The 12941-nt window shown below is 42.0% G+C and overlaps 1 pseudogene; it reads right to left on the bottom strand.

The window, feature by feature from the left end:
- Positions 1-2008: 2008 nt before the first annotated feature.
- On the bottom strand, positions 2009-11329 carry LOC124650112 (annotated as a pseudogene).
- Between the last annotated feature and the right edge of the window lie 1612 nt (positions 11330-12941).

The raw sequence follows: 12941 nt of genomic DNA, 5'->3' as shown, positions 1-12941 counted from the left end.
TTTTTGACATGTTTTCGATTTTTTTTAATTTTTCGAAAAAACCGGGAGTAAATGCTCCCGGGAGCCAAAACGCCGCTCCCGCTTTGGGCAATATATTAAAAGCTGGACCATAAGCAGGTTCCTCATTTACTTGGCAAAGCATAGTGGCTGGAATACAAACTTTCAGGAGAGGGCACATTTGGCGCATTGGAGATGGAGAGAGTGTTAACAGTGGATTCCCAGTAGTGCTAATCGAAAGATTATGACCCAACGTGGAACGTGTGTTCTCAGTAAAGTTAGTGAACTAATTGACTCGATTACTGGACAGTGGGATCAGCAGTTGCTAGCAAGTATTTTCAATCCAATTAATGTTAGGAAAATATTGCAGATTCCTCTAAACTACAACACCTTTGAAGATTTTGTTGCTTGGCATGGTACAAGATCGGGAGTCTTATGTTTGCTCGGCCTACTATATAGAATGGAGATATCAGTACCATGGCCAAACTCTTAGACAGTTAGTCCAAGGCACATCGCTTGATAATCCTATTTGGAGATGCTTATGGAAGCTCCAGGTGCCGGTGAAAGTGAATTTTTTTTTTTGGAGAGCTATGCCGGGTATTCTACCGCTAAAAGCAATTCTTTCAAATCGGCACATTGATACATCAGGAGAATGCCCGGTAGGGCCGAGGATGTGCTGCACATGATCTTTAAATGCCAAGGCCCTGTATTTATCTAGAGAGGATTGGGATTGGAAAATACAGTATTACAGGCCATGGAAGTTGATCGATCTGGATCAGCCATCCTAGAAGAACTTCTGAAGGGATCTCCTACGGTATTACATGGGTATGACACCATCAAGGTCCAGGAGTTGGTGGCGATTGCGGCGTGGTATGTGTGGTCGATGCGGCGGCGTGTAACTCATGGTGAACAAGTGCCTCCCATTAACCGTTGCATCATATCAATCAAAACCATGGCAGCAAACTCAGCAAAAGCCCAGGTGCCAAATTCAAATCAAGCAAAAATAAGTTCGACCAAACCTAGGGCCAATCATATAAAATTAAATGTTGATGCAGCTTTTGATGAGGAGACTCATGCTGGTGCTACAGGTGTAATATTACGAGACAATAAGGGAGTTTTCCTGGCAGCAATGTCCAAGTTTCTACCACATGTTTCATCTGCAGAAGCTATGGCAATTGCCACGGCTTAGAACTTGCAAATTCATTCGGATGCAATGATGTTGAAGCCGAGTCAGATTGTATGGAGGTGATCCAGTATATGTCAAGAGAAAGCCAAATGTGGAATGAAGCAACAGCAATCTATGCCGATAGTCTTGATTTGTAGGGAGGATTGGAAAGGTTGAGTTCAACCATTGCTCGAGAGAGGTCAACAAAACTGCCCATGCAATAGCTAGGTCTTGCTTTGAGTTCAATATGTCTTGTAATTGGGCCGATGAGCCCCCTAGCTTTTTAGTTCAACCTCTTCTCCACGATGTAACAATTCTGTGATTTTCGAAGCAGCAAGTTTCAGACGCACTTTTCCTTATCAATGTACCTAAGGAGAGTGAAAAGTTTTTTTGTTTTTTGAGAGGAGACTGGAAAGTTTTTAATGAGACAGGTTGCTTGCTTAATGTATTATGTGTTGTCTAAAAAAGCCTTTAAAAAAAAAACTAGCGGACCTGTTTAGAGGTCGTCGGATTTGAACTGCAAGCACGTCGTTAGCTTGAATTAACTACTCCTGCATTGCATGTTTCTAGTTATCCCTAACCCCTCTGATATGATGCAGCCTCATGATCATGGATTGGCTAGCGAGGTGGTGTGAAGCATAGCTCACTCAAGTCTAACCGTAGATATGTTGCATTTTGGGCTCTCACTTTGCCCTTCTCTTCTCTCTCTAACCCAGCTTTAGAGTCGCTCTGCCCCGCTTTTCCGGGGAAATTCTAGTCATTATTCCATAACAACGCGAGTAATTAAGTTAGTCAAAACAAAATGGAAGTATCAGTAGGAGACAAACCACGCTGCTATTGATCTTACAATATGCATCTCCCTCAAGATAAAGGTGCAAGCAACATTGGATCATCATTAGCCAACCAAAGGGAAAACAGACACAAACTCCTAACCATTGACTGAAAACCTACTCAAACTCCCCATGCAGCCTAGAATCCATGACTGCCTATGTTGAACTTTGTACATGAGTTCCATACTGTTAATAAGGTATCACTGTACATAAATAGCAACAAATAACAAAACAGAATTCAAATCCAAGATATCAGTACTTGGGTTGTCAGTATGTATCAATCATCAGCACTCTGGGACAAAAAGTAAAAAAAAGGTGATTTACAAAGGCATCCACCAATTCGTACACTAGAAATAGCCAGGGGCAGGTGTACCATCATCCCACAGCTCCTTGAATTCACTCATGAAAGAGCCTTCGTCCATCTCTGCTGCGTCCTCAAGCATCTTTTCTTGAGTGGCCTGTCACGCCAGCAGTTAAAAAATGGTAGTATAAGCAGTCTATGCCTACCATTTGGATAGAACTGCGGAAATCAACAAAGTAAATGGTCCAATTTAGTTAAATATTGGAATATCTACGAAACCAGGGCAGTACCTGGGACTCTTGCATTTTTGATACAACAGTCAAAATCCTCTGGTACTGATCTCTTGCTTCTGGGTACTGAGCCATGGACTTGACTCTGGCAAGAGCTTTCTGCAGTCTGTCGTCAGTTTGCTTTCGTCCTTCTTGCAAGAAATCATAGTCATCCCCAGCAGGTTTATGCGTGACCAAATTGGTACTTGTTCCACCACTGCTGCTCTCCATGGCACCTTCGGAAGACCGAAACCCACGCAACCCAGCCCCTCTGCGCCTCCAGCGTAATATAACTTTCTCCACTATCCCAACGGACCAAATTATCTTCCGATAATGCTTCCTCACTTGGTGGCCACGCACATGAGCCTATCCAGTAAAAAAGTTACAAAGTCAGGCATTTGATGACTGTTAGCAGCCAATGACTCATATTGGACAATTTTCTAGAAACACATGAAATTGATGGCATAATGAGCAGTTATAAAGCACAACAAATCGACTGTCCCACAATGGGAGCATTCATCCTGATACCCCTGCCCATCCCAGAAGTTTTGCTATCTCTAGGCAATGCATCGAACTGCTGCTAGCCAGCTAACATACAACAAATGGACGACAAACTTCAATGTGTTTCAGTTTGAAGAAAAAGTGAAGTACCGTGACTTTTGAGTGTTATTCAAAACTAGAATATCTAGGGTTCTGACATATACAGTTGACTTACCTGGATCTTTACAATCCGCTGCCTAATAAGAAGAAACTCCTTTCTCCCCTTCCATCCCCTGTACTTATTTTGTATACGAGATGCAGCAGCATGCAGGGGATCAAGCTTCCCTGGTCTGGATGACTTGACAGACATGAGCGGAAGTGCACGCTCATCTGATATTCCACTTTTGTCATCCTCGTATTGAACAGCTTGCTTTCTTTGGAAGGATTGTATTCTATTAAATTGATATATCCGAGCAGCAGCTTGAGCAGCATTACGAACAGCACTTAAGGAATCTCCAATTGCAGGCTGAGAAGAACTTCTGTCAGTAACATCTCCAATGCCAGGTAGGCCAGATATTTCAGCCATATTGGCTTCCTTCAGGTTGAGGGCCTGAAGATGGCTAGTCAGAGAAGACTCTGCCAGGAAACCAGAAATTCCCCTGTGTCCATTAGCAGATGCCAGATCTGCTGGTGTGCTTCCAGGGAAATCAGGAGTTGGGTCTGTCAAAGCTCCAGGAGCTGCTCCCAGTGCAATAAGTGCGACAACAGTCCGCTCTCTGCATCGTTGGTCAAAGAATGTCACATAAAGTTCAGTATTCAAAACAGAAAGGTAAACACATGAACTGATGTCACTTTTTGAATTACTTACCTGCCGCAGAATGCAGCCCAATGGAGTGCAGTCCATCCATGGACATCTCTGAAATTGATGTTCACACCGGAAGTAACAGTTGGTCTAATAGCCCAGTCGTACCCAAGGGCAGCTGCTAGGTGAAGTACGCCCTGTCCCTCATCATCTACTACGCTTGGTCCCTTTCCACCATCACCTGCTTTATGAAGAAGCCAGACATGCAGTTTTTCCTTGATCAAGTTTTCAGCAAACTGATCCTGCTGATCAATTGTAAGCAGCTCATTATCATCAGCAAGCTTTAGTAACTCCGACCAATCATCATTGTTTTTCATCAGCAAACTTATCTTCTTACTCAAATCAATCATCTCCAGACTGGGGTTAGATACAGTTGCTTGGTATGCGTCTTGCCTGAGGGACAATAGTTTATCAAGGCGTATCTGGAAATAAATTTTGTTTGTTGCACCATGTGGACTAGGAGCATCCATGTACTGAGAGTCACTTGGTCGAAATTCAAACTCACGTACTTCACTGCAGGCCAACCTGTTGGAACAGGTGATATAGAAAGGGACTCTACCAGGTTTGTGTGGAGGAGAATAACAACGTAGAGTCCCATCTGATGAAATCTCTGCTGGAACTTCAACTTCTCCAAACATACATGACCACTTGCATCTTTCAGTCACTTCGTTGGCATTTAATAATCTTCCACTAACTAAAACCTATATGGCATGGAACACAAAAAAAGGTTAAAGACTTTCAAGCTTATGAAAAGGATGTAAGACAACATGTCTTACTACAGCTAATGTACTATATACCTTAGTCTTTGAGACTGCATATGTCCAGCTTGGTGAAAAATCAACTATACTAAAGAGCTGGTCTTGTGAAAGCATTGGTGCCACAGTAAACTGATCCTGTGGCTCACGGCTTGATGCTTCGATGATATTATCTGCCTCTTCAGAGTTCCAGTACGCCCCAGAGCTAGACTGGATTTGGGAATCCTCCACATCAGGAAGCTCATTGCTCATCCATCTTGTAAAACTGTCAGATTTCTTAAAGCTATCTTTTAGGATATCAGATAAATTGGATGATTTAGTCTTCGAAAAAGGGTGACTGATGGCTGCCTCCCCATATCCACTATTTTGTGCAAAACTGTTCTCCATTGCAGAATCGCCAGTAGCACTGGAGAACTGAAATGCAACAGTTTTCGTTAGATAAATCACCAGTAGCACCGGAAATTCAATTCGGCTCCCGGGTGCGTATGCACCCTCTACTAAAAAATTATATTTCGAAATGTCGAAAAATTTGGACAAAAAATTCTACATGTACATCTTCATAATATACGTGTGTTCGTCAAGTTTCACGAAAAACCAATATTTTGTGTGATCTATATAAAAAAGAGAAAGTTTATCTTGTGAAAAGCATTATTTTTAACACTGAATTTTGTCTTTTTTACACACGTCACATGATAAGTCGATTTTTTATGAAACGACTTTGTGAGCACGTAGCGCGTGAAGATGTACGTGCGAACTTTTAGTTTTAATTTTTTTAAAATTTAAAATGTATGTAAGATGCATTTCGAAATATAGAGAGCATATGGACCTATGTTCCAAAACACCGCTCCCCAGTAGCACTAGCTAGCTAGGCACAGGCCGAGTACAATATTCTGACTATACAAAGCTATTATCAGCGTAAATAAATGAAATGGGAAACATGTACTCCCTCCATTCCTTAATATAAGACGTTTTGGCAAACTAAATTTTCCAAATAAGCCATGCAAATATCCATATATAAAGAGAAAGTAAGAATATTCAGCATTATGGTAGAATTAACTTGAAGCAACCATGTGCATCTAACCACTGTGCTCTCGATAGTTATGCCCGTTTTAATAAAAAAAAGACTCCAACCAAATAATAGAAACATTTTGATAAAGATAACAGTGAATGTTTCTTTTCCATCTATACCAATATCATAAGCACAAATTGAATTGGAAAACTTTTTATCTGGGACGTCAAAAATCTTTAATCATTTTCATGCTTTTCCAACCAATGGACGGTTGTGGATACATATAAGACTTCCATCTGATCTCTCTTAAACTTATTGCCTCAAAACTATAATTATTGCCTCTTAGTTATTTTGCTATTTCAATTTGCATTCATGAAAATAGTTGCTTCTCATGCATATGTACTTCATGTTCTATTATTACTATGTTATCATAAACAAAAAAGAACACACATGGCATACCTGCCAGAATGATTCTCCGTCAGCACGTGCAGCACTAATATCATTGAGACTAAGTCCATCCGAATATACTTCATCAAATGTCAAATACTCTACTGCTGGGCCTTCTGCAGAAGTGCCAAGCTCAGGAGGAACAGGAGGTTGCAGATGTGGCATAAATCCTCTATTCGATTTCATAACCTCATTCCATGATGAAAGATCATTGTGACTTTCATGGCTATTCGGTATAAATCCAGCTCTTGAATCACTCAGAAGAACAGAGGAACTATCTTGACTGCCAGAATACATATTTGTATTGTTCACCATAGCATGCTGCAGTACTGGATAAGTACCTGAAAATTGTAACAACGAAATGGATTAAGTCAACTGTACTTAGGTATGAAATACGAAGACTGATTCTGGTGTTTATTACCTATAGATGAAGAAGGACCATAAGAGCTGAAAATAGGAGGATGAATCACTGGTCCAACTCCATTTTGATGCTGCTGCATCTGAGTGAAAGAGTTGTATCCGGCTCCTCCTGAATAAATATCTGCTGCACCGAATTTTGCTTTAGATACGCTGTGCATAGAATATGTATCAGTGAAACTATTTTAGTGGTGTAATATTTCCATTGTCATTACACATAACAGAAGATAGCCAAACATCCCTACCTGATTCTGCTTCTTCATATTCAGAGGCATGTCCACTGAGTGAGCTTTCACCCTCAATAGTTTGAGAAGGTAACTGACTTAATGGACTATCCACACCAGCTGCTTGAAGCATGTCATTATCCCCCTAGCTCGAGATGACTTGCCACCCTAAAGATCATATTCACAGAGATACAATGGAAATTTAATCTATTTCTTCCAAGAGCAACGCAGAACCAAACCAACTCTTCGGAGTAAAGCAGACCCCGCAACTTTCTCAGAATGTGAAATGAGAACAATCATTTGAACCAAACAAGAGATTATATGAAAATGAACTTGTATATACAAATCAGTAAAAATATAGCACTATTCCGTGTTTCCAAAATCAGTTTCAACTTGCAACAGGTATTGCATTTCACTAGCTAGATTAGTATAGCTGCTATAACAGAATACACTTTTCTTGAATCTTCCTCCAATAACCCCTACTATAATTATTTAACAATAGCATCTGATGAAGCCACTGAATTAAGGGTTCGACAATTTACATAGTGCCATGTTGTACCGAGTTAAAATGTTTTTCCAGTTTTGAACACCAAATGTAGCTTTTCTGGATTACAATTCAAGCCAAACTCCTCTAAGTCCCAACTCTTAGTGGTGGGTCTCAAAAGATTTGTTTTCTGGAATGTGAAATCATTCTAAACAATGTGATACACTAACATGTGGCAATTGCCATACTTACTGAAACAGCATCAAACGAAATATTTTTAACACAATAACAGCAGCCACCAACGTATAATGAAGGCCTCAATCTCACAACATATTTGGATTGTTACAGAATGTAAGAATTGCCTAGCCCTTTCTATCAGTTCGGACTTTTGGTTGCGTTGCTTTGTGCATGAAACTTGACATGGTAGCAGAACCAGGGGTATTGGGTTCAATCTCAGCTTTCACAATTTAATGGTAGCCCCCTTTCTGTCCACGTATAGGCTTCTTGAGTCATACCTGCGATTTCTCTATGCACGTGTTAGCCTCCCCGAGTCACACGTGAGAGGGGGTGTTACGGTATGTGTGGATTGCCTAGCCCTTTCCATCAGTTCGGACTTTTGGTTTCATTGGCTAGTGCATGAAACTTGACATGGATACCAGTGTGTTCCGTGATGAGGGAACTAATGTCGGGTTCCTAGTGTACTTAAACATTGAGTAATTCGTAATAAAAATTATAAAACTCGCATGGCTTTCTAGACATAACATTTTAGCCAGATCTGTACAACTACCAATATTTGGAACAAGTAAACCTGAACAACATGATATAAGCATATGCCAGACAAACAAAAAACAAACATAATCGATAATATTAGAATCCTAACAAGAAGCAACGGTACTCTTGCATAAAGGTAAATGATGAAAAACATAAATGCATGGCAGATATGGAGTTACCCAACTACCCAAGTTAAAAAGATGATGTTTCGGTATTACCTTGGTCTCAAGATAATGTACGAGGACAATGTGCATGAAATCCCTGCAAAATCAAATAAGAGGATATTCAAGTCTAAAAACCTGCAATTGTGTATTACTCCTCTACGCATGCGCAAAAAATAGAACTACGTAAGCAACATGCAAGTTGTCCAATGGGAATCCACTTACTCTTCCAACATCCAGTAAGTCCTCCTTTGGAAATTCCCATTGTCTTCCCCATGCGCATAATAGCAGTGGAGCACATCAATACTTCCAGACTGATTAACAGACTATAGTCAGTTTTATTCTAGCCAACAACAAAAATCTCAACAAGCATAAAAAATCTCAAGGAAAATATTGGGTGATCATTGAAAGACGATAACTATGTAGATGTTCCACAATAGCTTACTTTCAATCTTTCATGGGCTTCTTTGACAGTCTTTCCATCTTTTTTCTTCCTCCAATTATGAGCATCCTTCCTGAAGTATCTCAATACTTTCCGATCAAACAGAAAAAGTGAGCCACCTAGGCAAGATGAAGAATGTCAGTTGCTAAGAGCTAAAGCATTGTGGCTGCGGATATATTGAGGTGCTACATCAACCTAACCATATCTAACAGAGAAGTGATTAAATGAGTTATGTTGCGATAGAGATGGTCTGCTCAATGGAAGGTAAGTAAAAGAAATTCATATGCAACTAAGAGTTGAATAGTGTGCAATACAGCAGCGATTCATGGAAGAAAAGAAGCACGACTAGAGCAGTTGAAAGTTTGGCCAAAGCAAAAGAACATAACATCTTCTAGCAAACAATTGTGCTATGGTGCCAGATAAATGCAAACTGACAAATGTTTAACATAAAGAGCTCAGTTTAACATATCATGTTTTAGTTATATTTATAGCACATACAAGTTCCCACTGAAATACAGCTGCTTAGTACAAAGGGCAATAGCAAACTAGTCTAAATGAAAATCAGCGATTCAAGTTCATTTCGGTTTTATTTGGCACTGCAGTGGAGTATGACATTCCCGTTTAATTGGCCATCTTTTACACTTTTTCCTGTTGGAGATCTGCTTTTGGTGTAAGTAAAAGCAAAGGAGATTATGTCCTCCTAACAAGAAAACAGAAGATATACATTCAATGATATTGTACTTAGTGTTTTCACTTTGGTGCACTTTGGGAGATACAGCCTGGTTTCATAAACAGGGCACTAACTTTTACATAGCTGCTTTTCTGCAGTAGCTTACAAAATTTGTTCAGTAAAGCATAGTTCAGCAACCGCAATGACTTTTCCAGTTGTACGAAAAAGGGAACGTCCGTATGTTAAAACAATCAGAACTATGGAGATTCTTAGTAAAAATATAATTTTATAAAATACTATTGTTATCATGATTCACCAATTAAAGTTACATCTATCTTTCATAGTACAATAAATTGCAGCAGTGTTTGATAGAGCAGAGATATGTCCTTACTTGGAGGCATATTTGGTGGTTCTGGTGCGATACGAAAATTTCTGTAGTTTTTAAGTATTTCACAAATTTCAGTAGGGCGCAGCCATCTTTGTTGTGCCTCCTTCAGTATCTGCTCAATATCTGTTCATAGATAATACAAAACAGTTAAGTAACGCAGCATAGTTGCAACCAAGACTCTTGATTCTTGAACAATTAATGAAACTGTCAATACATCTATTTCATGTCATCACAAAAATGTGTAGTATGTTCAGTTTATAATTGAGTATTGTTTTCATATTTGAACTTCCAAGAGGACCACAACGCCAAAAGCATATTCACCACTAGCTGTGAATCTTGTTCTTCTTATGACCTGATTTCAAAACGAAGCAGATAGGACTTCATCACACAATATGAAACCTAAGAACCAAATTGCATAACTAACTTAACTCTTCAAACAAGTTAACAAATGACCATCCCTGGAACATCTCCGAGGATTGACGAATACCAATTTCCTACCAATAGATCACACACCTAATAACGTCAAACATCGAGAGACAGAGCACCGCAACCAAAAGCTTGTTATTACAAAGATAGCAGATGGTTCAGCCTTACCACTCAAAATCACTGCTAAAGGAACTGACATAAGATCACAGGCACACTTCGAGTAGAAAAACAGAAAGGTTCCCCTGACAAGAACGTCCACCACGTTTTTTTTTGTGAATGTGGACCTATCAACGTTGGTACAGAGCATATTCGTCTAGAAAGCATAGACAATGCCGAGGACACCAAAATGGAAGTGAATCGAGAACCAAAAGGAACATTAGCACACACAAAGTGCAGAACTGCAGACCACCATGATCTCTCGTCCTAACACAAACAACCCTCCCCAACACAAACCTTACTCGAGCTGACTTGGTTGATACGCAAATCAAAACCTTATAAACGCAAGAATTCTGTTTATACAGCAAACTCGTGCGCCTCCGACTTTCAATGGCGCCCACAACACCAAAATCGAGAGGCAATCCTCCAGACCAAAATTCTCGCAGAACCACGTAGTATTCACTAGAATATAATTCCATCCAGGAATCTCAACAGACAACAGCCATGAAAGAACCTTGGAAGAGTCCGAGATTGCTCGCGCACACGTACCAAACAACAAGGTGCCATGCTGCCGCCTTTTAATAACCACCAAAAAAATCCCAATAACTCCACCTCGGACATAATAAATAAATAAATAAACCAGAAATGCGTCGGCCTAAAAGCGAACCACGCACGCGCTCTTCCTCCCAACAACCGTGCTCGAGTGAACGACGACCACGCGTTGACCGGACCCAGCCAGATCGGATCGAACCAAACAGAGCCAAGTGCCAAGGAACCCGCGGAGCCAGGGGGGTGGAACAAGGAAGAGGGCCCGCTCACCTAGCTGCGGCACGACCGCGAAGCGGCGCGCCTCCGGTGCCGCCATGGGGGATCAACGCCGTGTCCGGCTCCGGCGGCAGCGCATCCACTTGGCTCGGAGCGGAGGAGGAATCCTTGCGTGTCGGGATTCGAGCCGAGCGATGAGGGGTTTTGGGGGGATTTCTGCGGAATTTTTGGGGAGACTGGAGAAGCGAGGATGTTTTTTTACTCCCGGGTTTAGCTTAGCTTAGCTTTGACGTGTGGAGTGTGAGACTAGTGGGAGAGTGGAGAGAGCAGAGGAGGTTGGTGATGCTGTGGGTAGTTTGACGGCCGATTAGTGGAAGGCAAATGACTGTCCTACCCTGCGTTAACAAAGGCCTGGCCGGACCTTTTTGCCCTGTGCTGAGCGTGAGCAGTAGGCGGGACGGAAGCTTCGCAGCAAATTGGAAAATTTTCGTTTTCTTTAAATTCGCTTGTACTCCCTCCATTTCAGAAGACGTCCTTAATTTTCGTGCTTTTTTTTTAATTTGACCAAAAATTACTTTAATTATATAAAAGGTTGTTCGTATGAAATATCAAGATTTTGTCGCTCAATTTTGATGGTTACAGTTTGTCTTGGAATACGTATGCGCCTTATTCTCTAAAACGGATATAGTATAACTCTTCTTTCTAATCAATAAATTTAGCAGCTCTCCTTCTAAAATTCAGAAGAAAAAAGTTTCACGGGGAAAACACGGGAACGACGTGGGCAGCCCTCACCCGCACCGTACTTCCAGTTCCATGCCGCAGCATATGGACGCACTTTAACCATGAACATTGCGCCACTTTTATCAGTTTCAAACTCCTCTCCCGACCTAACCATCCCCCAGGTGGCGGCGCCGCGCCACTCCGGGGAGCCCCTCCCTCCTCACCGGCCTCCGGCCCCCTCCATCCCCTCCCTCCCCTCGCCGCCACCGCCGAAGGTGTCGCCGGGCAAAGCCCGCGTGACATGGCGGCGACGGGGGTTTCAGATGGTCGCGATCATGGGGGGTGCGAGCGGCGATCCTGATCCTTCTTGTGGTGGTGGTGGTGCGTGGCGTCAGCGGCCGGACGGCGAGGCGGCGGCGGTGCTAGAGTGGCCGGATCTTGTGATGAGGACATCCTATCTATTGATACAACCGTTGTACCTACAACCACACAAATACAAGGACCAATCACTCGAGCTCGTGTCAAACAACTTAATTATCAGGTACTTTCGTTTCTTGGAACTATTCCTCACATACATGAGAATATGATGCTGCCTAAATCAGATATGTTTGTTACTCTTAGGAATGATGGACCTAGCATGGATGAGGAAGACAAGAATTGGAGCATGATCACACATGGAGGAGATGGCAGCAAGCATTTGAGGATTGAAGATGACGCCTGATACGTCTCCAACGTATCCATAATTTCTATCGTTCCATGCATGTTTTATGACAATACTTACATGTTTTGCTTGCACTTTATAATGTTTTTATGCGTTTTCCGGAACTAACCTATTAACAAGATGCCACGAGTGTCGGTTCTCGTTTTCTGCTGTTTTTGGTTCCGGAAAGGTTGTTCGGGCAATATTCTCGGAATTGGACGAAATCAACGCCAAACCTCCTATTTTTCCCGGAAGGCTCCGAACACCGAAGAAGAGTCGGAGAGGGGCCGGAGGGCCAACACACCATAAGGCGGCGCGGCCTGGCTCGGGCCCGCGCCGGCCTATGGTGGGGAGCCCCCAGGTGCCCCCCTGCGCCGCCTCTTCGCCTATAAAATCCCTTTCGACCTAAAAACACCGTACCTCTTGACGAAACTCCAGAAAGACTCCAGGGGCGCCACCACCATCGCGAAACTCCGTTTCGGGGGACAGAACTCTCTGTTCC

The sequence above is a fragment of the Lolium rigidum genome, chromosome 4 (genome assembly GCF_022539505.1).
Source record: "Lolium rigidum isolate FL_2022 chromosome 4, APGP_CSIRO_Lrig_0.1, whole genome shotgun sequence".
In the NCBI taxonomy this organism is placed as follows: domain Eukaryota; kingdom Viridiplantae; phylum Streptophyta; class Magnoliopsida; order Poales; family Poaceae; genus Lolium; species Lolium rigidum.
The sequence above is the reverse complement of the archived record's forward strand: the minus strand, read 5'-3'. Positions and strand labels throughout refer to the sequence as shown.